This window comes from Sus scrofa, chromosome 1 (genome assembly GCF_054392235.1).
Source record: "Sus scrofa isolate SSC_HxYL_T2T_F1_AM1 chromosome 1, Sscrofa_HxYL_maternal_Yorkshire_Landrace_v2.0, whole genome shotgun sequence".
NCBI classification, from domain to species: domain Eukaryota; kingdom Metazoa; phylum Chordata; class Mammalia; order Artiodactyla; family Suidae; genus Sus; species Sus scrofa.
This window is the reverse complement of record NC_139383.1, coordinates 9,653,330-9,681,025: the sequence shown is the minus strand read 5'-3', so window position 1 is coordinate 9,681,025 and position 27,696 is coordinate 9,653,330. Positions and strand designations below refer to the sequence as shown.

Genomic DNA, 27,696 nt, shown 5'->3' with positions numbered 1-27,696 from the left:
AACATCTGCGAGCGTTCTGGCCTGACCATGAGGAAAATCCAGGGTTCAAATTCCGACAGGTAGTGAGGGGTTAGAGGTCACTGAAACCTTGTTGGGGACGCAAGTTTCCGTCTCACCCCATCAGAAGGTGCTGTTGAAAGGTTTGGAAGACTAGGTCACGCTACCACTGGAACCCAGGCAGCCAGGCTTCAAGATGAACACCTTCTGTAAGGTGAGGACTTGGGGACCCCTGGTGTCTGCCTAGGAAAGCTCTGCTGCAGGTGGGATTGTCTGGGACACATGCAGGCTCCTCTGGGCTCGGCTGCCTGGCCAGTGAGTGAGTGATGATGAAATCGTTCTTTCTGTGGGTGAACTGTGCTTCTGGCCCTGCAAAATTTAGAATTAGGCATGGAGTTGCTAAAGTAAATCAAACCATAACATTTATGGAGTTTCCATTGTGGCTCATTGGAAACGCATCTGACTAGTATCCATGAGGATGCAGGTTCAATCCCAGGCCTCGTTCGGTGGGTTAAGGATCCGGCATTGCTGTGAGCTGTGATATAGGTTGCAGATGCTGCTCAGATCTGGCATTGCCGTGGCTGTGGTGTAGGCTGGCAGCTGCAGCTCCAATCAACCCCTAGCCTGGGAACTTCCACATGCTGCAGGTGCGGCCCAAAAAAGACGAAACAAAAAACCAAAAACCCCATAACATTCGTACTTCTGGGTAGTTCAGGAATATATTTGACATCATTGAGGAAATCTGGGTGTGCTTGGCTTTCACTGTGATGAGAAAATTGGTTATAGTAGAATGAAGACAGACTAGCCCTGTGATTCCAATTTAAAATGTGTAATTAAGTAATTGATTTTAGACTTGTGATTTAAATGAGCTACAAAAATTTGATTAAATTTATAAACAATATTGGAATATTTAAGTGGACTGAGAATCACAGTATTTATAAGGTTTAATTTATTAGATTTATTACAGCTGTTTAAGTGCTTGGAAAGTCTTGGCCGCTTAGGATAAGCATTTGAAGTAGTTCAAAAGAAAATTGAATACATTAAATTTATAACTGCAGTTTTACATATTTGAGGAAATTTAATTAACCAAGATGTAAATGAAAGCAATTGTTTAAAGGAGTTTAGTCTGTTCAACTTGATATAATTGGTCATTAATGAAAGAAAAAGTGAAATTAATTTTTCTTGTTTTATTAGCTGCGTAAATAGATTAAGAGTTGTAATTTGAACTTGGAGGCACAATGAAAACTTATTTTGAAAATCTGGCATGGCTTCCTCCTTTCCAAGTCCCTAACACCTCGGCCAAGAGGCTCAGGAGTCCCCGTGGATTGATGAGGTCAGTGAAGGAGCTGCCCATGAGGTCTTGGCGACAACAGTGGGATGCACTGTCACCTCCCTAGAAGGGATTAGGGATTGACACTGCTTACAAGGTCAAGAGGAGATCTGGCTCTGCCTCTGCGGCAGGTGCACTCTAAGAAAGCCACACGTACTCTTCCTAAAAAGAGATGTCCTCTTAGATAGGGGCCGGCATCGGATAGAACCGGACTACACCTGACAGTGCCCAAGGTACCCGGCCCCACCCATAAGTGTGCCCACTTTATGCTTATGCCTAGATCAGAACTCTGGTCCTAGAGTAATATTAGCTATTACTCTTTGTCCAGACACCATCACCATTTAACTCTGCCTCAAGTTCACACGGTAGCTAGTCTAAAGGAATTATAATTTGTACTTTAAAGAGAAGGAGCATTCTTCAACTTTCAGTAATGCATAGATCTGGGGGCCTGACAGAAATACACTTCCCTGGCTGGCCAAAATTAGAAATGGAGTGACACATTTTGAGCCGAGAAATTAAACAGCCCCCAAAGGATAGTCGGTCCTGTAAGAATGACACAGTAGCTGTATCTCAGTTATCCACTGAGATACAGCTATAATCACAACTGGATATGTAAACTACCAGCAGGGTCTCCAAATACCAACCACAAGTCGGAGAAGAACAAGCGTGACCTTGAGGTGGCAGGTACCGGATAAGAATCTGTTGACCTGCATGGATGCACAGGGTTACATCTCTGGCCAGGATGAAGCACACACTGCCCTCCATGTAGTGGTTTAAGTTACAAAGGTAAAAATCTAAACTATATGGATTCCAATTCAGTGGAATGGGAACTTAGCAACACATGTTTTCCTTCATGACAGTGTAATTTATTTTAGACAAAAAATTGGAGGGGTATAATTGAGATGCATGTGAACAGACGCTGCCAAAATACTCACATGCCTTAGAAGCACCACCTTGCTGTTATTGACACGGAACGTGTGTGTAATTTTCAAGGGGTTTCCAATTGTTAGCTTAATTTCTTAAAAATGTACTTGAAGAAAAAAAAATCTATCAGTGAGACCACTTTTTTTTCTACCTACCAATTAGCTGCCTTTTGCTGGAGTGGGAAGGGAGAAGGGGCCCTCTTTCCCACCTTGGTTGTTGCCACTGGCAAGCGAATTGTACACAGATTGGGTTTATTCTGAAGTGTCCAGTCACTGCTGTTATGAATTTTGAGTGCCTTTGTGAGATGGCTGAGTGGTTCCTTGATATCTGAATGGCAGCTGTGACAGGATGTTTTTTGAACCCAACACTTCCAGTGACAGCCTCCTGCAGGCCACCTGCCTGGCTGTGGCAGAGGTAGGGCTCCCCTGGAGATCTGCTTTGATGGTCTTGCTTTGGGGGTCATTCCTGGAGGTCAGCCTGAAGAAGGATCCTCCGCCCTCTCAATAATTCCCTTTTTTTGGTTGTTGTTGCTTTTTTAGGGCTGCACCCACGGCATGTGGAAGCTCCCAGGCTAGGGATCAAATTGGAGCTGCAGCTGCCAACCTACACCATAGCCACAGCAATGAGGGATCTGAGCCGCATCTGTGGCCTACATCACAGCTCACAGCAACACCAGATCCCTAACCCACTGATTGAGGCCAGGGATCAAACCTGCATCCTCTTGGATACTAGTTGAGTTTGTAACCCGCCGAGCCACAAAGGCAACTCCAGCCTCGCAATAATTCTTTGAGCCTGAATTCCCTGTATGAAATCTCTTTCTGCTTAAGGTAACTGGAGTGGTTTCTGACTCCTGGCTCTGAAGTCGGATTGACAAGGTGGAGAGGAGAAAGGGAGCCAGTTGAAGGAAGGTTCAGAGGCGGTATGGATGGGATGTTGACACTATGATGTGGATACAAGGAGATGAGAGGTGCTGGAGAAGGTATTTAGAAATGAGAAGCTCCGTGAGCCCAAACCTATGGGGTAGGTGAGGTCTGTTCAGTTTTAGACTTTGCCTTCAACACGTTAGTGGATCATGTAAGGACAGATGGCTATGGAAGGAATGGAGAGTGATAGGGCCTGAGGACAGAGATTTAAATCATCGGCAAAAATCTAGGAACTGAAAGTGTGTGGGGGTAGAGCAGTTCCTTGAAGAAAACCTTGGAGGGAACAGAAGCCAGAATCGTTTCATATTATCTTATATTTTTATATTTCTAAAATGTAGGCATAACATACAGTAAGGGCACACATCTTTGATACTCCGTTCAATGAGTTTTTACAGAGTAAACACAATTGACTAAAGATGTTGAACATTACATCACCCAGAAACTTCCCTCATGCTTCCTCCCAGACAAAAACCCTTCCAAGGTAACCGTTATTCTGATTGCTGTCCCTGCAGGTTTTTCCTAGTTTCTGACTTCGATAGTGGATAACACAGTAGGTATCCTTTGTATCGGTGTTTGGGTGTTTTGCTTTTTTTAAAAAATATTTGACGTTTGTGAGATTCATCCACGCTGAACATTTAGCAAGAGTTTGCTCATTTCGTGACTGTATAGTATTCCACTGCGCCTACCCTGCAGTGTGTTCTGTCTTCTACGCTTGAGGACATCTGTGTTATTTTCCGTCTGGGCTGTGATGAATAGCGTTTTGAAGAGCATTCTTCTCGTGCGTGTCTTTTGATGCATTTCTGCTGGGTATATACCTAGGAGTGGAAATGTTGGGGAACAGGGTATGCGATGAACAGATTCTGCAGAATAATTTTCTGATGTGGTTTTTTCTTTTTTAAAAAAATTAATTTATTTATGTAGTTAGGCTTTTTTAGGGCCGTACCTGTGGCATATGGAAGTTCCCAGCCAGCCTATGTCACAGCAATGAAGGATCTGAGCCACATCTGCAACCTACACCACAGATCACGGTAATGCAGGATCCTTAAACCACTGGGCCTGGCCAGGGATTGAACCTGTATCCCAGTGCTCCCAAGACGCTGCCGATCCTGTTGTGCCACAGTGGGGGCTCCCTAATGTGGTTCTTTTTTTTCAGTTAACTTTTTTTTTTTTTTTTTGCTTTGTAACAAACCACCTGGAAATGTAGTAGCTTCAAACAATAACTCATTGTTCTTTGGGTCAGTAGAGTGGACTGAACTCACCTGGGATGGATGTTTATGTTGTGAGTGTCACCTGGGCCCTGTCCTGCATTAGCTGTCAGCTGGTGGCTGATGGCCTCGTCCACTTCTCTGACAGACGGTGCTAACAGGACAGTGGATCACTCATCGTCTGGAAAGCTAGCCTGGCTCATTCACTTAGTGGTGGTAGCGGGGCTGCCAGGAGCAGCAAAGGAGAGCACATTCTAATCTACCAGCTCTTTTCAAGCCTCTTCTGGTATCACATTTGCTAATGTCTCATTGGTCAAAGCACAGCCAAACTTCTATTCAAGGAATCTCCAAAAACTTTTTGGTGGGAAAAACTGCAAAGTCAGTTGCAAAACTGTATGTGTCAATTGCAAATGCAAACACAGATGGGATGGACTTGTGACCATTTTAAAATCTGCCACAGTATTCGTTTCAATTTTTTTGTTGTTGGATATAAGATCAATTTATTCCAGCTTAGTCCCTAGCCTCCTAAAAAAAAAAATCCTGCTTAAATGGAGATATATACAGTATCACTATATTAGAAGTTTCAATGGCATAATGTCATTTTATACAAATTCTACCAGATTGGAGTTTCTGTCATGGCTCAGTGGTAATGAACCCAACTAGTCTCCAAGAGGACTCGGGTTTGATTCCTGGCCTCACTCAGAGGGTTAAGGCTCCGGCAGTGCCGTGAGCTGTGGTGTAGGTCAGACTCAGCTCGGATCCCGCGTTGCTGTGGCCGTGGTATAGGCCAGCAGCCACAGCTCCGATTCCACCCCTAGCCTGGGAACCTCCATATGCCGTGGGTGCAGCCCTAAAAATAGACACACACACAAAAATCATAGAGACTCTAGATGATGATTACCTTCCCACGGAGAGTTGATTTTACATTGGCAAGCACATCACCTGGTCCAGTCAGGAACTGAGCTGAGGAGTTCCCCGTGTGGCACAGTGGAAATGAATCCAACTATTATCCATAAGGATGCAGGTTGGATCCCTGGCCTCACTCAGTGGGTCGGGGATCCCACATTGCCATGAGCTGTGGTGTATGCCACAAATGAGATTTGGATCCTCCTGAGCTGCTGTGACTGTGGCTGTGGCCTGCAGCTGTAGCTCTTATTCAACCCCTAGCCTGGGAACTTCCATATGCCACAGGTGTGGCCCTAAAAAGCAAAAAAAAAAAAAAAGAAAGAAAGGAAAAAGAAAGAAAGGAAGGAAAGAAATAAAGCAAAAAAAAAAAAAGAAAAAGAAAACAAACCAACACCACCACCCCCCCCGCGAAAAAAAAAAAACCCAGAGGGAAAAAAGGAACTAAGCTAACTGGAAGGGAGTTTCAGATTCTGTAAAATCCCCTTTAATATATGAGTTATCACACCCTTCCTTCCAGGGTCTGGCCCTTTAGGGGATTTCAATGGAAAGTTTGGAGTGTGTGCCCTTCAGTTTTGGAGGGTCTTGTCTTCCTGGCATCAGGGGACCACAAAGACCATGGTGACCCCTTTAGCTTGAGAAGCTGTCTGTTGGATGGTTGCTCAGTTTCTTCCTCTTGGACTGCGCCTGCTTAGTTTAGGAAGAGGTCAATGCCTTTAGGGAAAATTGCACGGGGGACATGGGCCCACGTCTCTAGGATGCTGGCCCCTCACATCCTTTCAGTCTGATAGCCCTGAATTCTACTCATTGTATTTATTTTATTTATTGTCTTTTTATGGCCACACTCGCGGCATATGGAGGTTCCCAGGCTAGGGGTCCAATTGAAGCTGCTGCTGCTGGCCTACACCACAGCCACAGCAGCACCAGATCTGAGCCGTTTCCGTGACAGCAATGCCAAGCAAGGCCAGGGATCGAACCGGAATCCTCATGGATTCTAGCTGGGTTGGTTACCACTGAGCCATGATAGAAACTCCAGCCCTGAATTCTACTTTTTGTTTCCCCAGCCTAGTAAGCCAGTAAGACTCCTGCAGCCCTGGGTTCTATCTATCTATCTACCTACACCTCAGCAAATTGCTGGAGGGAAAATAGCAGTGGCAACTCTCTGGCTCACCATAATGCATTTTTTTTTTCCTCTCTGGGATCTTGACCCCCTCAGTCCTGGCTGCTTTGGTGACTCTGTTGTTTTAACAGCTGTTTTATTTTAATTTAATTTTATTTATTTATTTAATTTTATTTTGTCTTTTTGTCCTTTTGGGCCGCACCCACGGCATATGGAGTTTCCCAGGCTAGGGGTGGAATTGGAGCTGTAGCCACTGGCCTACACTACAGCCATAGCAACACCAGATCCGAGCCGAGTATGAGACCTACACCACAGCTCACGGCAACGCTGGATCCTTTAACCCACTGAGTGAGGCCAGGGATCGAACCTGCAACCTCATGGTTCCTAGTCGGATTCGTTTCTGCTGCACTATGATGGGACCTCCTAATAGCTGCTTTATTTGAAGGGGATGATTTTATAGGTGTTTTTCTATGGGAGAGTTAGTTTGATACAAGTTACGCATTTATGGGTGCAATAGAATTTCCTCATTCTTTAATGTTTAAAGAATATTATGCTGTCAGAAATATGTATTAGGCAAAGTTCTTTTGCTCCTTTGCAAGGCGGCTTGAGATGCCTATGCGTCTTCTGAGCCTCACTGCCTTGTTTGACATTTGATCTCAAGTAGATCTGGAGAGTTCCGACAGTTTGGTCACAGCTCCTGTAACTTTCCATTAGTCACTGGGGACCTGAAGTTCCACAAACTGCTCTCTAGGGAACAGAATGGTTTCCGAGGTTGCTCGGAGAGTTAGATGATCCTCTGAGAGTGGGCAGGGATTCGCCTTGCAGAATCCACTGGGAAAAAATCTGGGTTTGTCTCATCCAAAACTCAACAAGGGCAACTGGCTTAAATAAATAATTCCCTGTTAAGATATGGCCGTTGCCATGCCTTGGGGAATGGTTTCCATAGGAAACAATAATAAAAATAGCATTATTTTTAAACTGAAAAGAAATGACACTTTGGTATCTAGCTTTTAAAATAACACAAAATAACAAAGGCAGTGTTTGAAGATTCAGCTCTTTTGGTTTTAAAGCATCCTTGCTGCATTCTTTAGATTACATTACCTGGAACCACAAAGTGGATATGCTCCAGTGTTCATGTAATGCATTCTGGGGAGGGTGGGAGTAAGGCTTGTGAGTAGGTAGTGGACCACCTTACTCTTAAAGTTGCGCTCATTTTAATATACTATTTTAGGAGTTCCCATCGTGGCGCAGTGGTTAACGACTCCGACTAGGAACCATGAGGTTGCGGGTTCGGTCCCTGGCCTTGCTCAGTGGGTTAAGGGTCCGGCGTTGCTGTGAGCTGTGGTGTAGGCCGGTGGCTACAGCTCCGATTCGACCCCTAGCCTGGGAACCTCCATATGCTGCAGGAGCAGCTCAAGAAAAAGGCAAAAAGACAAAAAAAGAAAAAATATGTATATTATTTTATCCTCAAGGTTTAGAGATAAGGGTTTTGTTTTTTTTTTTTTTCAAATTATGTAATCTTCATTGTCCTTAAAATTAAACTCCTCTTCTGAAGTGATGGAGAAGAGTGTCCTTGTAACTTACATATGCTTTTAAAGCTATCAAAATACCTCCAGCCTTTCCTATAGGTCAAAATGTGAAACTAACATTGCAATCGTTTCATTTATTTTTTTTGCCCACTGAAAGCTTTTCTTAAGTTGTTGAGGTTTCTTTCAGCTGAGTTAATCAATTGTCATGACCTTTTTCTCTCAAAAGAAATAGTTGTTTTTTTTTTTGCTTTTTAGTGTTACACCCACAGCATATGGAGGTTCCCAGGCTAGGGGTCTAATTGGAGCTACAGCTGCCAGTCTACACCACAGCCACAGCCACACCCCTTAACCCACTGAGCAAGGCCAGGGATTGAACCCGAAACCTCATGGTTCCTAGTCAGATTTGTTTCCACTACAGGAATTCCAGAAATATTTTTTTTTTATAAGAGCAAATTACTCTCTGATTTTTCTTCAATATTTTTTGACTCGTTTTCTGTAGTATCCAGAAATTACCCTCTTCTTAAAGAACTTATCCTCTGCTAAAAACATACCCTCTCCCTTCTGATTACAGAATTACAGACAATTGATTACAAGCAATGTAAAAATTCTTGTGAATATTTTAAAAACTGATTTTTCATTGTTGTTGTTGTTTCTAGGGCCACACTTGTGGCCTATGGAGGTTCCCAGCCCAGGCCAGGGGTATAATCACCCGCCTACACCAGAACCACACCAACACCAGATCCGAGCCTTGTCTGCAACCGACACCACAGCTCACGGCAACGCCCACTGAGCGAGGCCAGGTTTTGAACCGGCAACCTCATGGTTCTTAGTTGGATTCGTTAACCACTGAGCCAGGATGGGAATTCCAGAACTGATTTATTTTTAAACAATTGCTTACTCCGTTCTGGTAGAGCAATTAGAGACAGATTTAGAGAGAGCTAGAGAGCCCTGGGAGAATGTCCAGATGAATGGACTTTGCCATCAATGGTCATGTCACCTGCTCACAGGTGTGAAATTGACCATCAGTCCCTCTCTCCTCCAACTGTAAAGAGACAATTTTAGAATTTTTATTAACAGACAATAATTGAAGGTGAATTCAAGTAACACCTTTGTCACAGGACAGAGCCAAGCCTTCAGGGTGAATTCCTGTTGCCTCAGACCAGGCCTCCCTAGAAACCGGTCCACACAGCATTGAGATACCAATCCAAAGGGAAGCGGGCTGGTGTCCTTTACCAAAGTCACCATAACTGGGCTATCCTGGCCACAGCTATTCAGCAATCAAGGCCCCTTTTGGCATCTGAGCATGCCCAGCTCTGTCTGCTGTTGCTGAAGAATCTCAGTGCCCTGAGGGAGATACAAGCCAATGGGAATAAAAAGCTCTTAGGGCTAGTGATGCCTTGTCGTTTAGAGAGAGCTTGAAAAGAACTGGGAAGGACTGACAGAAAGAAATGAAGGTAGCCAAACAGATATTATTTTGATTTTGCGGTAAAAGGCCTCTCCACTTATTAAAATTCTTCCTACCCCTTGAAGCCAAAGTAGAAAGCAACCTCCTTTCAGCAATCTTCTGGTTGCCCCTAGGTGTGGGCGAACACCTGGACCTTCTCATTCAGCAATTACGTGCCGCTTTGAGGTGTTGATGATTCTAGCTGTGCCTCATTTATTTTACCAGGGTGCAAGTTCCTCAGTGGGAGATACAATGTCTGAAGTCACTTCGTGGCGTTCCCCTTGGAGCTCAGTGGGTTAAGAACCCAACATAGCATCTCGAGGATGCAGGTTCCATCCCTGGCCTTGCTTAGTGGGTTAAAGATTCGGCGTTGCCACAAGCTGTGGCATAGGTTGCAGATGCAGCTTGGATCTGGTGTTGCTGTGGCTTTGGTGTAGGCCAGCAGCTGCAGTTCCCACTCAACTGCTAGCCCAGGAACTTCCATATGCTGCAGGTGCATATGGAAGAAAAAAAACTAAAGATAAAAGAAAAAAAAAAAGCCACTTTGTACCCTCTGTAGATCCAGGAGTGACCTTAACTCAAATAGTTTGTGGATCTCAGATTTCCCATTGTGGCTCAGTGGGTTATGAATCTGACTAGGATCCATGAGGATTCGGGTTTGATAACCCCTCGCTCAGTAGGTTAAGGATCTGGTGTTGCTGCAAGCTGTGGCATAGGTGACAGATGTGGCTTGGATCTGGTGTTGCTGTGGCTGTGGCTAGTAGCTGCAGGTCTGATTCAACCCCTAGCCCGGGAATTTCCATATGCCGCAGGTATGGCCTGAATAATAATAATAACAGGAGTTCCCGTCGTGGTGCAGTGAAGATGAATCCAACCAGGAACCATGAGGTTGTAGGTTCGGTCCCTGGCCTTGCTCAATGGGTTAAAGATCCCGGGTTGCCATGAGCTGTGGTGTAAGTCACAGATGCAGCTTGGATCTGGGGTTGCTGTGGCTCTGGTGTAGACTGCTGGCTACAGCTCTGATTAGACGCCTAGCCTGGGAACCTGATCCAGCCCTAAAAGGACAAAAAAAAGACAAAAAAAAAAAGATAATATTAATCATAATAATTTGTGTGATTCAAGCAAATAACATAGCTTTTCCATGTTTTAGATTCCTCAATAAAAAAGAGGTAAGTATTCACCTAATTTTAGGATTGTATCAAAACGAAATAAAATATTTCAAGTAACGTGTGTAATATGCTGCTTGAATCATGATGCTCAAATACATGTATTGTTATCTGCATATAGATATGATTGCCGCACATGATGAGAGGCCATCCCAGGGCCACCTGGCTAAGGTGGAGGAATAGAGTGCACACTTTCTAAACACCTACGTTCTTCCCCCCTCCTTCTGTTTTTGTCTCTAGTTTTTATTGAATCCGCATCCCCAGGTGCACCTCTATAAGAGGCAGGGAACCTCAACAAGGAGGCGTGTTCCCCAGAAGTCAAATGAGTTTATAGACATGTCCTGTGACATCATGGAGCCTTCCTGATAACACATCATACTGGCTGCTGTCCTCCCCTGTGCTGTTCTAGAGGGGCTGCTTGGGGATCACACTGTCAAGGCCTTTGGTTTATAGAAACATCTTTCCCATTAATCAAAGATTATAGACTAGCTGACAAATCACACACTTCTGCACCATGCGGAAGAGAGCAGCTTGGTACATGTTGCTAGGGCATTTTACGCTGGGTTTCTAGGGTAACTGGCATCTCAACATCCCCAGGTTTGTATTCGGGCTATTCCTGGTCTGAGGATGACAGTCTGCTTTGGCACCTGAAGGCCTGTCATTTTCATCACTGCTTGTGACTTTGCTGCATTCCTTCCTCACTGCCCATTCTTTCCGCAGACCCTTAACACTGGCCTCGCCGCTCCTTCCAGCGGCTCTCAGCGGACCGCATGACCTCCTGATTTCCGAGGGCAACATCCTACAGCCAGACTCCACGCAGCCCTCCTCTGCAGCGTTTCACACTAGGCAGAGCCCTATTCCCTCTGAAAGTCTGCCGTCCACTGGCATCGTTGGAATTACACCGCAGGTCCTCTCCTGCCCGGATGATTCTTCTTTGTTGCCTTTGCTCGCTCCCACCCCCTGTCCCTTACACATCAGCATTCCCCAAGGTTCTGCCCCGAGCTACCTTCTCTTCGTGCTCTCTATATTTATTCCCACTTGAGCTCATCCATGCACATGCCTATTAAAATAACGGACCAATGCCGAAAAGCCTAATGAAAAAAGTAAAAAATCATTAGCAGTAACATTTATCACCTTTTTAAATCTATACTTATGCATATAGTTGCATGATTTTATCAAAATTGGATCATTCTACACACATGTGTTTCATAGCCTACTTTTTAAAACTCAATAATACGGTTCGAACATTATAGATTAACACAGAGGTTTTTTTTTTTTTAACTGTCATTTTAAGTGTATGATGTTGTATTACTAATTTCCTATGGCTGACATAACAAAGTATCACAGACAAGGTGGCTTAAATAATTTATTTTCCCACCAATCTGGAAGCTAGGAGTCTGAGATCAAGGGAGTTGGTTTGGGTTGGTTGGTTTCTTCCAAGGTCTCTCTCTCTTTGGCCTACAGAGGGTCATCTTCTCTCTGATTTTCCTCTGTGTGTGTCTATAAAAATAGATTGGGGTCCACCATGTATAAAGGCCCTATCTTCAAATACAGTCAATTTCTGAGGCCTGGGGATTAGGATTTCAACAGAGGAATTTGGGTGGGAGGGGACCACCCTTCAGCCCATAGCACATATATTGAAAAAGTCACTCATGGAGTTCCTGTAATGGCTCAGCAGTAACAACCTGACTAGTATCCATGAGGATGCAGGTTCCATCCCTGGCCTCGCTCAGTGGGTTAAGGATCTGGCGTTGCCGTGAGCTGTAGTATAGATCACAGATGCGGCTCAGATCCTGCGTTGCTGTGGCTGTGGCCTAGGCCAGCAGCTGCAGATATGACTCAGCCTCTAGCCTGGGAACTTCCACATGCTGCAGGTGTGGCTCTAAAAAGACACACACACACACAAAAAAAAAAAAAAAAAAAAAAGTCACTCTTCATTCATACCGCTTTTTCCAGATATTTAAACAATGCCATGAGAGTGGTTGTTCTTCTTTGGTTTTGGAATTTTCTCTTCATCCCTTTGATTGAGGATGAGGAGCACAAGGGCCCAGACTGAGGGTCAGATTCCACATTAGTTATTCCTTTATCTGTGGCCCCTTGCTCTAGTGTGTGCACCCTCATTGTGGCAATTATACTATGGGAGTGTCCTCAGTTACCTTCTGGAGGCTACGTTTAATGTCAGACTAGTTCCCCGCCCCATAGTCCATAGCTCATGCCTGGGTCTCTGTGGAGAGATGGACAACGTTCATCAACATGACTCCAATTTATCTTGAGTGTCCATAGGTTTTAAGGTTCCAACCTTACATTTTTCAAATCATTGAGATTCTTTTGCATCCTTTTTCTTCTCAGTTCTCCTCCTCTATCGTCTCTTTTTCGGCTGCCAGATTTTTCAAAGCTTTGCTTCAAGTGCACTGAACATCTGTGTTAATCTACATAGTTCGATTGGTGTCACTGCTAAGATGCCAAAGCTAAGAAAATGGAATTTATATTACCTACTTTCCCTTTTGCCAAGAGGATGATAAATGTTTATCAGAGAAAAGCTGACCTAGACCACATGAAGCCTTTCTTGTGGCTGTGGACTTAGATGTGGACAGAGCCATCATGGGGCACTGACAATATTCATGTGTAACTTGGACTTTATCCTATTGACATTCTTCTAGTAAATTAAACATGCCTTTCTTCTGTTTCAGGTATTATTTTTCACCTGTGCTTGAGAGTGCCCACATTTTGCATAAACTTCAACAATCAGCCTTGCTAATAGAGTGCTGTTTTGTATCCGAGACATGAATGTCCCTCATCCACAGAGGACAAAGCCAGAGAGAGACTCACTAATTATAGAACAGGAAAGGTCAAAGGGGAAAGCAAGTCCCTTACATTTCAGTGGTTTCTAGAGGATAGATTCTTAACTGAGAAAATGCATTGCTTGGAAACTCTCTTATTCATTTTGAAATAAATTGGGAATGTGGAAGTAAAAAAGTAATCCTGTTCTTCGAAAACATATTAAGAAATACTGCAGGAATGCAAAGTTTAGGGAATAATATAATATATAAAAATCTGCCTTGTATCAGCTATCCAGCTTGAACTCCTGATTCTTTTTTTTCTTTCCCCCATTCTACCCTTGCAAAAAGAACAAATACCCTCAATTTGTCTCTCGCACTCTTGGATTTTTTGGGAGGAACTTTAGTATAGATGCATCTAAACATAAATAGTATATCTTGTTATAAATCATAGAAAGGATATCATACATTTGTCACCTTTGGCAAATTTCTCTTTTCATTCAATATTTTAAAAAAATTTGTCTTTAGTCTAATTATTCCATTTCCCTCTGAATAATATTCTGAGTTGTTTTTTTTTTTTTGGCCACACCCATGGCATGTGGAAGTTCCAGGGCCGGGGACTGAACCCACACCACAGTTGCTACCTGTGCCACAGCTGCAGCAATGCTGGATCCTTAGCCCACAAGGGAACTTCCTGAATAATATTCTATTGAATACACAGCCCACGAGTTACGTATCTAGTCTCCTACTAATGAACATAGAGACCGTTTTAATTCTTTTTATTGCAGAAAACAGCAATGCTTCAATGAATGCTCTTGTACCTGTCTTCCACCCAACAGTACTAAAGGCCTTGATGGAGACAGTACATGAGAGTTCCTTCTTTCACTTCCTTACCAGCATTTGGTACCGTTTCAATGGTGGTTTTTCATCATCACCAACATTTACTACTGAATGTTGTGCTCTAGGCAGTGGGAAGGGGATTGGAGACGTTAATCTCAACCCAAACTGCTCAAATTTCATCTTTAAAGAGAGGTACTAAAAGATTCAAATATTTAATCATAGGTTATCCCAAGAAAAGAAATCTTGGCCAGGGATCTTATTTGCATGAGCATTGAATAAAAATATAAATTCATTTTCTGCATTAAAGGATGCTCAACAAACTTTCCTATCTTATTTATACATGGAGGGATTATGGCAATTCACTTAAGTCCGCACTGTCCCCTCCTGATTTTATTTTATGCCTAAGCTGGACACAGTAACCTGCTGAGACTCAGGGGATGAACTAGTCTTTGACTTTGCCAGGACTTGGTCAGGAAGCCAGCACAAGGTTCTCCTCTGGGTGGGAAGTCTGAAGACCAGAGGTGGAGAACCTGGATGAGCAGCAGGAAGGTCCTTCTGGAAAGGGTGTGGTGTGAGGAAACCCGCTGAGGCTCTGGAGACATGGCAGCCCTGTACTGCATTAGGTTCCTCAGGACACAGCTGAGCACGCGTCCACTGAACACTTCCAAAAATGGGTCATGAGGGGTCTACCACAGGCCAAGGCAGAGCAACTGACGCCTAACTACCCTTTCTCTATAGATGGTTAGAAAACTGATCAAAATATACAAGTCAGCTGGTTCTGGGTACTGGAAAACAAGCAGAAAAATGCGGTGAGCGCCAAGATCACCTTAGCTCTTTGCCTGAGGGTATTTTCTGGGCCTTGGTGCAGGAAGAAGGGGCCCACAGTCCTTTAGCAATCTCAGTCTTCTATGGATGCAGAGGAGAGAGCTCAGGGCAGCTAAGGCAGCTGGAGTGTGTGGGGCAGGATATCATTAATGAAGGGAACGGTGCATAAAAGGAGCTCCAGAAACCTGCTTAGGGATCTGCTTCCTTCTTTGGCCATATACTGAACCATGAATGTAAGGACAAAGCTCCAGCAGGCCTGGAGCCTGTGTCCTTCTACAGTGCAGAAGGACACAGAGAGTCCAACTATCCAGAATGGGAAGACCTCACTGAACATTCCGGTCAAGGGGTAGAATTCATTCTAGGGATAGAAATACTCTACCCTTAGAGTAAAGACTAGTGTGGATTCATATTGAAAGCTTTAAAAGCAAACTTTGAAAGGCTCAAGCTGTTCTGTCAGTAAGTTAATTAACTGTCTGAAAGAAAAAAAATCTTGAGTACAATAAATTCCATAACGTCAGCAAGGTAGCATTTACAGTGTCGAGCAACTATAAAAATAACTAGAAATGTGACACATAAATAAGAAAAAAACTCCAATAAACTGAAATCAACCATGCGATAACTCAGATGTTGGGATTAGCAAACATGGACTTTAAAAGCTTAAAAATATGATTACGATGAACCCACCAGGTGGACAAAGTTCAACCAAAAGGGAAAACCCTACAAAGGAAGAAACTGGAAAAAAGAAAAATTCATTGGGCTTAATTAAATATTGGAGATGGCAGAAGAAAGGGTCAGTGAACTTGAAAATAGATCAATGAAGCTGTCTGATCCGAAGAACATACAGAAAGAAGGAAGACTTTTAAAAAAAGTAAATACACAGAGAGAGCTTCATCAACCTGTGGACAGTATCAAGCAGTTGAACATATACGGAACTGGAGTTCTAGAATGAAAGGAGAGAGGGAGAATGGGGCCATAGACAGATGTTTGAAAAAATAATGACCAAAATTTTGCTGAATTCTGTGAAAATGATAAATTTACAGAAATAAGATCTAAAACTTAAGCAAGATAAACAAAAAGAAGACAACATTTGGGCACATAACAGTTAAACTGAAAAACCAAAATGGAGTCTTACAAAAAAAAAAAAATAAATAAATAAATAAAAGGGAGTTCCCGTCGTGGTACAGTGGTTAACGAATCCGACTAGGAACCATGAGGTTGCGGGTTTGATCCCTGACCTTGCTCAGTGGGTTAAGGAGCTGGCATTGCTGTGAGCTGTGGTGCAGGTTGAAGACGTGGCTCGGATCCCGAGTTGCTGTGGCTGTGGTGTAGGCTGGCAGCTACAGCTCTGATTAGACCCCTGGCCTGGGAACCTCCATATGCTGTGGGAGCGGCCTTAGAAAAGGCAAAAAAGACAAAAAAACAAAAAAAAAAACCCAAAAAAACAAAAAAACAAACAAAAAAACCTGGAGTTTTGAGGGTAGCCCTTTTTATGATATACCACATATTGGGGTACAGTAGCACAAATGACAGCTTGCTTTTCATCAGAAACAACTGGATACTAGAAGACAATGGAATGATACCATTAAAGTCCCAGGGAAAAAACACCTATCAGCTCAGAATTCTAAATCGAATCAAAATTATCCTTAGAAAGTGAAGATAAACTAAGATGATTTCTAATGTAGGAAAGCTTGCTTTAGCATCTCCTTAAGCTAGAAGAAATTTACATCAGGTAAAATTTTGGATCTACACAAAGGCATAAAGAGACTCAGAAATGTTAAGCAGGTAGCTGGATATAAAACAGTTTTTCCTTCTCTTAATGTCTTTAAGTGATATATGATTATTTAAAACAAAAATCAGGTCACCGTATTTGTGTGGTTTGTAATATATAAAGTAATACGACTGTAATTGCACAAAACAGAGGTAAACAGAACTATACTATTTCAAGATTTTAAATATTATACTGTGTTAAACCTACAGTCTGTAACGAGTTAGGTATGCATATTTTAAACCCCAGGGAAGCCACTAAAAAAAATAAGACAAGGAGGAATAGATGAAAAGCCCACTGATGAGTTAAAATGGAATATTAAATTTTTTTTGATAAAACCAAAAGAAGGTAGGAAAGGAGTAACAAAGAATCAAAATATCAGATCAGACAAATAGAAAACCAATTAAATGGTAGACCCCAAACCAAGCATATCAATAATTGCATTAAATCTAAATGTATTAAACACTCCCATGAAAAATAGAGATTGTCAGACAGGTAAAAAAGCAAGTAAGTACACAAGATCCAACTATATGCTGTTTAAAATAATTACCTTTGTGCAAAGTTTCAGAAGGGTTGAAAGTCAAATAATGGAAAATTATGCACTATGCAAATAGTACACTTAAGAAAGCTGAGCTGGCACATTAATACTATAAACACTGACTTCAAGACAAGGAATATAACCAGAGGACAGAAGGATACTTGTAACAACAAAATGTCCAATTTGTTGGGAATATATAACAATTATACAATCATTAGGTTTAAAATCAATCTAATGCTCTACTTTAAGACTCTAGAAAAAGACGAGCAAATTAAACCCAAAGAAAGTAAGTGGAAGATAATTTTAAAGATGAGAAAGGATATAAATGAAATACAAAATGAACAATAGCTTCAAGTAACAAAGCAAAATTTCAGTTTTCTGAAAAAAATTAATAAAATCAGTAACCCTCCAGCAAGGCTTATTAAGAAAACTGCCAATATCTACAAAAATGATCTTATAGACATTAAATGAATAATGCCAGAATATTATGAACACATTCATGCCAATATGTCCAACAATTTAAGTGAAATAGAAAGATTCCTTGAAAAACGTAACTTACCCAAACTGACACAAGATGAAATAAATATTGAGTAGTTCTGTATCTTTTGAAGGCATTAAGTTTGAAATCATAAATAGGTAATAACTTCAGAAATAAATAATTGTCTGGGAATTCTATCAAACATTTAATAAATTATACCAACCTTCTCAAAAAAACAGATGAAGAAACAACTTCTGTCCTGTTTTTATGAGGTCGAGAGAATCCTGAAACCAAAACCTGACAGAAGACAAATATGATATGACATCACTTATATGTGTAATCTTTAAAAAAGGATTCAAATGAACTTATTTGCAGACCAGAAACACTCACGGACTTTGAAAACAAACTTCTGGTTACCAAAACGGATAGGAGTGGGGTGGGGGGGATAGACTGGGGGTTCGCAATTGGCGTATGTATACTGTGGTACATGGACTGACTGGCCAATAGGGACCTGCTGTGTAGCACAGGGAATTCTACCCAATATTCTGTGAGGGTCTATGTGGGAAAAGAATCTGAGGCGTTCCTGTCATGGCACAGTGGTAACGAATCCGACTAGGAACCATGAGGTTGCGGGTTCGGTCCCTGGATTCGCTCAGTGGGTTAAGGATCTGGCACTGCCGTGAGCTCTGGTGTAGGTCGCACACACAGCTTAGGTCTGGCATTGCTGTGGCTGTGGCATAGGTTGGCAGCTGTAGCTCCGATTTGACCTCTAGCCTGGGGACCTCCATATGCTGCACATGCGGCCCTAAAAAGCAAAAAAAAAAAAAAAAAAAATTTGGAAAACAATGGATGTGAGTACACATATAACTGAGTACCTTTGTTGTACATCAGAAATTATCACAACATAATAAATCAACTATACTTCAATAAAACTTTAAAAAATGGAAAAAAAAAAGCCCCAACTTGACAGAGACATGACACACACACAAAATCAGGAACTGGAGCTTTCTGGTGACCTAGTGGGTTAAGAAACTGGTGTTGTCACTGCTGTGCTGAGGGTTTGATCCCTGGCCCAGGAACTTCTGCAAGCTGAACTTCTGTTTTGGTGTGGCCCCCAAAAATCAGTAGCCAATAACCCTCATGAACATAGACAAAATTTTTCTCAAAATATTAATAATCCAAATCCAGAAAAATGTGAAAAGGACAATACACTTTGACCAAGTGAGGATTATCTTAGAAATATACATTTTAGCACTCAGTTATCAATATAACACATCATATGAACAGGATAAAGGAGGAAACTAATCATTTCAATAGGTGCAGAAAGAACATCTTACAACATTCATCATCCATATATTAAAAAACACGTAACAAACCAGAAATAGAAGGAAACTTCCTTAACCTGATAAAAGGCATGGATAAAAATCCTATAGGTAACATCATCCTTAATGATGACATATTTGTTACTTTCCCCCTAATGTTGGGAACATGCGAGAATGTGCACTCTCTTTTTTTCTAAAAAAAAAAAAAAAAAAAAAAAAAGAACTGTAGGAGATCCCACTGTGGTGCAATGGGATAATGGGATTGGCAGCATCTTTGCAGCGCTGGGACATAGGTTCAATCCCTGGCGGTGTCACAGCAGGGACGTAGATCACAGCTGCAGCCCAGATCTGATCCCTGGCCCAGGAACTCCATATGCCTTGGAGCAGCCAAAAAGAAAAAAAAAGTACTGTAGAATAATTGGTTACTTTTGTTTGCCATTTGCTTTTCACAGTGTCATGGGTTAGCAATTCCCAAACCTTGTTTATATTCTAGTTTTGAGGAAATGAATAAATATGTTGAGGATAATGGGAGGAAGGAGCTATAACTGTGGAAAGTGAGAAACCTGCATTGCAGCCTGTAGTTTTTGGGAATTGCATGTATCAGTTTGAAAACATGGATTTTTAACATTAAGAAAAATAAATGTGTCTATATTTTAATGAGATGGACTAGATAACAATATACAAACACTTATATACTTTCCACTAAAAGGAACTGGGACTCCTTGGAGAAATGACAGATTGCAGGGCTGGGACAGGAAAGGTACAAGAGGAGCCTGGAACATCTGACTGAGTCAGTTAGCGAAGCAAGTGCTCAAGGAATGACCAGGTCAAGTCAAATTACACAGGACTTAGCATGATGGGGCTCATGCTAGCCAATCCTGGAACAATTTGAATGTCAAAATAACTCTCAATAACAATAGATTATAACCCATTGAATAATAAAAGCATCTATGAGGCCACACTGATATAAATAAGCCAGTGAATAGATGAATGGGGAAGAAAAGACAGGTCTTTCTTACCATAATATGCCAAGAAAGGGAGGGGGGGTGGAAGAGAGAAAGAGGGAGAGAAGAAGGAAGGAAGGAAAGGAGAGAGGGAGGGAAAGAAAGCAGGTGGGGAAATCGCATTAAGAAATGAATAGAAGGGAGTTCCTGTAGTGGCGCGGTGGTTACCGAATCCAACTAGGTACCATGAGGTTGCGGGTTCGATCCCTGGCCTTGCTCAGCGGGTTAACGATCCAGCGTTGCCGTGAGCTGTGGTGTAGGTTGCAGACGCGGCTCGGATCCCGCGTTGCTGTGGCTCTGGCATAGGCCGGTGGCTACAGCTCTGATTCGACCCCTAGCCTGGGAACCTCCATATGCTGCGGGAGCAGCCCGAGAAATGGCAACAAGATAAAAAAAAAAAAAAAAGAAAAAGAAATCAATAGATACTGAAATCAGTTGGTGAGAGTTTGAAGATGAACAAGATATCTGCAGTCTCTGTATTTATTAATTACAAAGGAAAATAACTTTATCTTGGAAAAGCCTGGTGGTACCGCCTTACCTTAGTGATCAACATGAACATCACAAATATTGGGACAAGACAGCATCATGGACCTTTTGACCTGATGCTGAGAAGGACACACCACTTCACTGACACTTCCACCAAAAACGCAGCACCTGTTTTTTCAGCATATCTAAATGAGCTACATGGAAAGGTGGAAAAAAAAAATCCAAGCTTATTAAGAAAACAACTTTGTATCTATGTTGTTCCAGAAAAGATGTAAGATAGCTAAAGTACAAGTTACTATGATTTAAGCCCAGAAATGTCTGTATTAGACCAAATTAAACAGTCTTTTAAGGTGAAATATTATTATAGGAACAACATAAAGTTATAAAATGAAAATTTATAGAAAATATATTTGCACTTTTTATTTTATTGGATTATTTATAATTAACAATATCTCCGATATTGTTATATGCAAAATAGGGATAATCTTCAGGTTTCACTAATGTATAGTTAGGCAGATGTTTGTGGAAGAACAAAGACACGCCGATTTTCTGAATTAGCAGTCAGGCCCTTGACCTCCCCCCAAAAAATCCTTCTGGGTAGACATGCTTATAGAGGTCTCACTTTCCTTTTTTAAAAATTTATTTATTTTAAAATTATTATTGTTATTATTGTTATGGCCACATCTGTGGCATATAGAGGTTCCTGGGCCAGGGGTTGAATCTGAGCTGCAGCTGCAACCTATGCTGGATCCTTAACCCACTGCACCGGGCCAGGGATCGAACCTATGCCTCTGCAGTGACCTGAGCTGCTGCAGTTGGATTTTTTTTTTTTTTTTTTTGTCTTTTTGCCATTTCTTGGGCCGCTCCCGCGGCATATGGAGGTTCCTAGGCTAGGGGTCTAATCGGAGCTGTAGCTGCCAGCCTACGCCAGAGCCACAGCAACGCAGGATCTGAGCCGCGTCTGCGACCTACACCACAGCTCACGGCAACGCCGGAACCTTGACCCACTGCGCAAGGGCAGGGATCGAACCCGCAACCTCATGGTTCCTAGTCGGATTCGTTAACCACTGCGCCACGACGGGAACTCCAGCAGTTGGATTCTTAAGCCACTGTGTCACAGTGGGAACTCTGGTCTCAATTTCCTTTTGAAAGAAAACTATATAAATAGTGAAAACTGATGAGAAAGGGGAAAATAATATCAGTAATATGTGCTTATGAATTTACTATTTACAAGTACTTTCAAATATTTTTTTTGATCTCGTAGGTTTCAGTCATTCATTCCAACGAGGCTTTATTTCCCACAAATGCCAAGGATGGATTTGGTTTCCATGTATTCAGAGAATAAATAAAACTCAAAAAAGTTGCCAAACTAGCTTTTGATTCAGAAATAGCATTAGGCAGTTCTCAAAATCCATTCTTTACAGAGGAGACACAGAAATTTCTGAAATCCACTCTGGATTCTTTCGGAATTCCTTCTAAGTGGCATTTTTGGTTAAGAGAAATGTTTCTTTGTTTCGCTCACATCCTTTGAGGAGCAAATGGCTATTGACTGTCCAGATGTAGGTGTCCTGGTAACCAGGCGGGCTCTTGCCATTGGAACCAGACTTGCAACACTCTGAGCTTTAGTCTCCTGTGTCTGCCTGCTTAGGGTTAAACCTGAGGCATGGTAAAATTGTTTCCCATCCTCCATTGGAAGCTTCTCCTTTTCCCACTCTTTTCCTGGTTACTGTTCTGTTGCATATTTTACAAGTAATCAACAAAATACTTTTGGAGACTTTGTACTTCATAATTTTTGCTTCTTTAAAACTAAGTGCAGACTTTTTTTTTTTGCTTCTCAATTAACAAGTGTCTATATTTTGGGGTGTCAGTTTTGGCTTGGGCAGGAGGCACATTCCAGTCTTATCCAGCAACCTGCAGCCTGGAGGCAGTGTGGACACGCTTCTTCAAAATTCTGTGAGGACCTGCAGCCCTAGCAGCAGCAGCAGCTGTGGCCCAGGCAGGTATCTTGTAGTTTCAGCAACACTGCCTTCATGAATGCGGCTGATCAGATTGACAAGAGCCCTATGGTGGCTTTTATTGTGAAGAAATGCCAGACAAATCCCAATTGAATGACATTTTACAAAATTAGTGGCCTAAATTCTTTTAAAATGTCAAGATCAAGACACTAAAAGAAAGAAGGTAGGACTGTTCCATATTGAAGAAGTGCCAGGTATGACCCTGGGCTGGATCTTAACATAGGAAGGATTAACTATTAAGGGCATCATTTGGGAGTTCCCATGGTGGCTCAGTGATAATGAACCCAACCGGTGTCCATGAGGACACAGGTTTGATCCCTGGCCTCGCTCAGTGGGTTAAGGATCTGGTGTTGCTGTGAGCTGTGGTGTAGGTCAAAGACAGACTTGGATCCCGCGTTGCTGTGGCTCTGGCTCTGATTTGACCTCCAGCCTGGGAACTTCCATATGCTGTTTAAAAAAAAAAAAAAAAAGGACAAGGACATAATTTGGACAATTGATGTTACTGGATCGTGGCTGTATACCTGTATATATGCATATATCTGTTTGCCTATAGTTATATGAACCTGGAGAAAGATATATACTAGTTTTTAACATTGGTTACTTGGGAAAGAGTGGGGGTTGGGGATGAAGGGGAAAAATATCACAATTTTAAAAAGCATAACACAACCTTGTAAATCAACTAGAGTTCAATAAAAAATTTAAAAAAGCATACAGGATGAACAGCACTCATGATATGAGTCCATCTTTGTTAAATGATACAGACATATGTGTATGTGCCCATAAAATGAATTACATAAGGATGAGCAACAAAGTACTATGATTGCTATCTTAAGGTGATGGGAATTTGAACAATGTTTACATTTGTCACACTTATGCGTAAAATAATTTTTTTCTAACACAATGTTTTCAACTCACATGTTAGTTTTATAAAAATCCTAAAAAGTTATTTTTTAGTGTTAAAAAAAGCTAAGAAAACGTCCCTGGGGAAAATTACAAGAACATTTTGGATTAAGTTCTTTTTGCCTCATCCAATTATTTCTTGCAGTGCTGAGTTTACTACTTTAAACATTACGTGTTTTGACACAAGATGTTTCCAGATGTGCTGAGCACATGTAAAAATTCGAGCAAACTCTCTAGGTTAGAAGGAATTAGGGTGTCTGTTTTTCTGCGGAATTCTGTTCCGTATGGGAGCTTCAGCAATTATTTCCTGCTACCCTGGAACTCTGAGAAGAAATCCCTTTCTGTCATTTTCAAAGTTCTCCTTCTAGCCCCGGGTCCCTTTGACTTCCATACTTTTTTTTTTTTTTTGGTTATTTATTTTTTTTGCTTTTTAGGGCCGCACCTGTGGCACACGGAGGTTCCCAGGCTAGGGGGCCAATTGGAGCTACAGCTGCTGCCCTACACCACAGCCACAGTCACACCAGATCCGAGCCGCGTCTGTGACCTACAGCATGGCTTACGGCAGCATCAGAGCCTTAACCTGCTGAGCGAGGCCAGGGATTGAACCACAACCTCATGGTTCCTAGTTGGATTTGTCTGCGCTGCGCCCAGCCGGGAACTCCGACTTCCGTACTTTGACCACGCCAGGTGCCCGCTCGTCCTGGCCTGGAAAGGTATACACGTCGTCTATCGTGGGATCCGAATGTCTTCCCTTTCACTGAGGATAAGCCCATACTTTCTCCTGGCGGCCTGGAGGAAAGCTGAGAATGACCACGGTGGGTTTGTGGAAGGCTTTGAGCTGTTCAGATGAAAGGAACAAAGCTCTAATTTTAGTAATAACATAACCTCTGTGCTCAGTAGACCCACGGAGGCAGACGAGACCAGGGAAAGACCCGCTGACATCAAGGGTACCAGCAACAAGCAAGGCAGGGCCAGCTCGGGGCGCGTGGGGCTCACGGCTCACAGGGCAGTGATGGTGGGGTGGCTTGAGGAGGGCGGCCCAGCGTAAAGATGAAGAGTTAATGCTTCCAGAAGGAGTCTAATAACAGACAGGCTGGAGGACAATTCAGCTTCCTTGCCCCTCAGGTGGGGAGACGTGAGGCAGGTTGTGGCCCCCGCCCCCCACCCCAGAGGTGCCAGGAGCCCAGGCAGCAGCGGCTGCAACACGGGAGCTTAATAGGCTCCACGCTCTCTAGCTCACTTCCTCACTACCTCAGCAGCATTTTCTGGAATCCCCTCCCAAGTAAACTACTTGCTCTAGAGTCCCTGTCAATTCCCCTCTAACTAGAAACATCGGTCTCGGCCTCAGAGATGGATCTCCCCTGCCTCTGGACGCAAGATGCTTCTCCCTACTCAGCTGGCATTTTGTCAGACCCGGGATCCTCTTCCTCCGGGGAGTGGACTCAGACATGCCTACCTGATGGCCAGTCCTGACTCCCTTACTAGTCTTCTGTGACACCCTGAACAAATCCCCTAAGCTCTCTGATCTTCAGTTTCCTCTTCTGCGAAAGAAAGATAATAATCCTTGCCTCATCGGGTTGTCCTCTGGGTTTAATAAGCTAAATGGAGAAAGAACCAGGGTATTGCCTAATACAAGAAGATACTTTAGAGATGGTGGTGATTTTCATTATAGTTTTCTTCCGCTACTTACTTTCTCATGTGTCTCCATCTTGTTTCTGAATATGGCTGTTCTGTCATAGTCAACTTCGTAATCACACTGCCTCGAACACGACAGGCACTAAATAATTATTAGTTATCAGTTCTCCAAAGCCAGTGGCCTGAGTGAGCATGGAAGCCGATTCTTTTCCAGCTGAGCCTCCAGATGAGACTGTGGCCTAGTCAACACCCTGATGGCAGATATGAGACCCTAAGCAGACAACCGTAAGTGCCTGGACACCTGGCTCACAGAAAGTTGGAAATAATAAATCTGTGTTGGTTTAAGTTTCGAGGTTGTGGTAGTCTGCTGCTATAGATAATGAATACAGACATATCTAACACCCAACATTAACAAATTTCAACAGTTTGCCCATATGGTTTCATCTAGATCTCATGTTTTTTGTGGGGCGGTTGGGGCGGACTATTTCAAAGCACAGACAAATACTTTAGAATGTATCTTTAACACAAAAAGACTATTAAAAAGCATAAACAGGATGCCAGGAAAATTAGGTCTTAATTGAGAATAAGAATGGGAGTCTTTTTCAAAAGCCACCAAGTCAATGGATTTAGTATATTAACTGGACACCCAGAGAAAAAGTGCTTACAATAAACCGAGTAACATCCTGCTTATCCCATGAGCTAGAGGGTAGGAAAGCATGAGAGAATTTTCATTGGAAATGCTTCAGGCTTGCCAGTTGTTTTTTTAGAAATAGTACAGCCACAGAGTACTTAACTGTCCCTAAAATATGCTGTCAGTCACACAATAGAACCCAATTCTGACCAAGATCCTACCCATACCCCTAACCTGCTTTGAAAGAGACCTTTGTGAATGCCATTTTTATTCCATATAATTGCATGTCGTACTCTTAACTGCCATCCCCTCCGCCTTTTCCTTACGACAGGAGGCTCTTCCCAACTGGCTCCAGTTCCTTTTCTCTTTAGGGTAAACCAATCCCATCTCCCTTTGACAAGGCTCACCGAGGCAGCGCTCAGTAAGGGCAATTCTCAGGGCTCTGGGCTCAATCCCGTCTCTACCGTCCGGGCGCTTTGTGATCTCTGGCAAGTAGTCGAGCGTTCTCTAAGCTGGATACAACAGTGCCTCGCCGGGACGTCGTGAAGAATAGATAAAGAACGTGGGTTATGCGTGAGGTGCCCAGCTTAAAAAAGGTGCAGCCGCCCGCCACCATTCTCTTTGTTAGTTTCCATCTCCAACCAAAGAGCATCAGAACGCTCTGCACCGCGCCTCTCCCGCCCTCGTCGCGGAGGATGCAGGGATTTGTAGTTTTTTGGTCTCCAAGTCGTGCTTCCTCTCCGAGCCGGACGGCAAGAAGAAGAACTACATATCCCAAAGGGCGGTGAAAGGAAAGTGGGGCTCGGAAAATCGAGCGTCCCCGCCTGGAAGGCTTCACTTTCCGCGGCCCACCTTCTGTACCCACAGCCGGAGGGCTCAGATCCAGTGGCAAAGCCCAGGTCCGGCGCACGGGCGGATCCGAGGGGACCGACAGTCGGGCAGGGCAGGGAGGCGCGGGCGGGAGGCTGAGCGGACGGCTCCTCTGCCGCCGCGGGAGCTCGCGAGGAGAAAGGAGAGAAATAAAGCGAGCAAATTGTGAGCGCCAGTGTCGGAGAAGTGAGAAAGAAAGGACCGGGGAGGCAGCAACTCACGCAGAGCCTGGCTACAGGGCTTGTCCTTCGGGAGGGAGGCAGGGCTGGAGGGGACCCAGACCGCTCCCCTGTCCGCTCCTTCCCACGGGAAACCTGGAAACCCGGCCAGGAAGCCGGCTGGGCCTGAAGACCCCCGCCTGTCACCTTCATTTCAGAGTCAGGCCCGCCTCGTGCAGCCCCTCCCCATCCTTCCGTCGCCCCCCCGCCCCCATCCCCGGGCGGCAGCAGAGCTCCCCGCAGCTCTGCCACGCGCCCCGCTGCGGGAGGGAGAGGAAGAGTCGGGGCGGGCCGAGGAGGGTCACCTCTCCGCGCCGGTTACTCAGCTCCCCAAGAGTCGCAAGAATGGGTTTGCGTGTTGCTGTGTGAATGTGTGCCCCGAGGTGGCAGCGGCAGCGGCAGCCGGGAATAAACCCGGAGGAGAAGCCGGGAAGCGAACAGAAGTCTGCGGGAGAGCGCGCGGCGGGGCAGCCGTTCCCTGGCCGGAGCAGCCCTCGGGCGATGCCGGAGGGAGCCCAGCGCACGCCCTGGGGCTGCGCCTGGCCTCCCGGTGGGGACAGGGGCGGGGGCCGGGCCGAGCCCGTGCGGGCTTCGCGGACGAGAAGGAGGAGCCGGAGGAGGAGCCCGGCAGGCCAGGCGCGGGCCGCCGCCCACCCGGCCGGGAGGAGGCGGACCCGTTCAGAGCGCGGCGCGCGCGCCGGCTTCAGCCTTGCAAACAAGTGTCTGTGGCGCTCGCCCCGCGGCCCAGAGACGCGCTCCGCCGCCCCCGGCGGCCCTCCTGGCGCCCGGCCTGGCTCCTATGGGGCAGGAGAGAACGAGGGAGCCACTGGCCGCGCAGCCCGCGAGCCGCC

The 27,696-nt window shown here is 43.9% G+C and overlaps 1 long non-coding RNA gene across 1 annotated transcript; it reads right to left on the bottom strand.

Annotated features, from left to right (window-relative positions):
• Nucleotides 1-929: 929 nt before the first annotated feature.
• LOC146405921 (uncharacterized) lies at nucleotides 930-26,400 on the bottom strand. Its single transcript, XR_014844218.1, has 3 exons — nucleotides 26,165-26,400; nucleotides 17,988-18,061; nucleotides 930-3,989 (listed from the first exon to the last, which is right to left on the bottom strand). It is a non-coding gene; the product is annotated as an uncharacterized LOC146405921 (long non-coding RNA).
• Nucleotides 26,401-27,696: the final 1,296 nt, after the last annotated feature.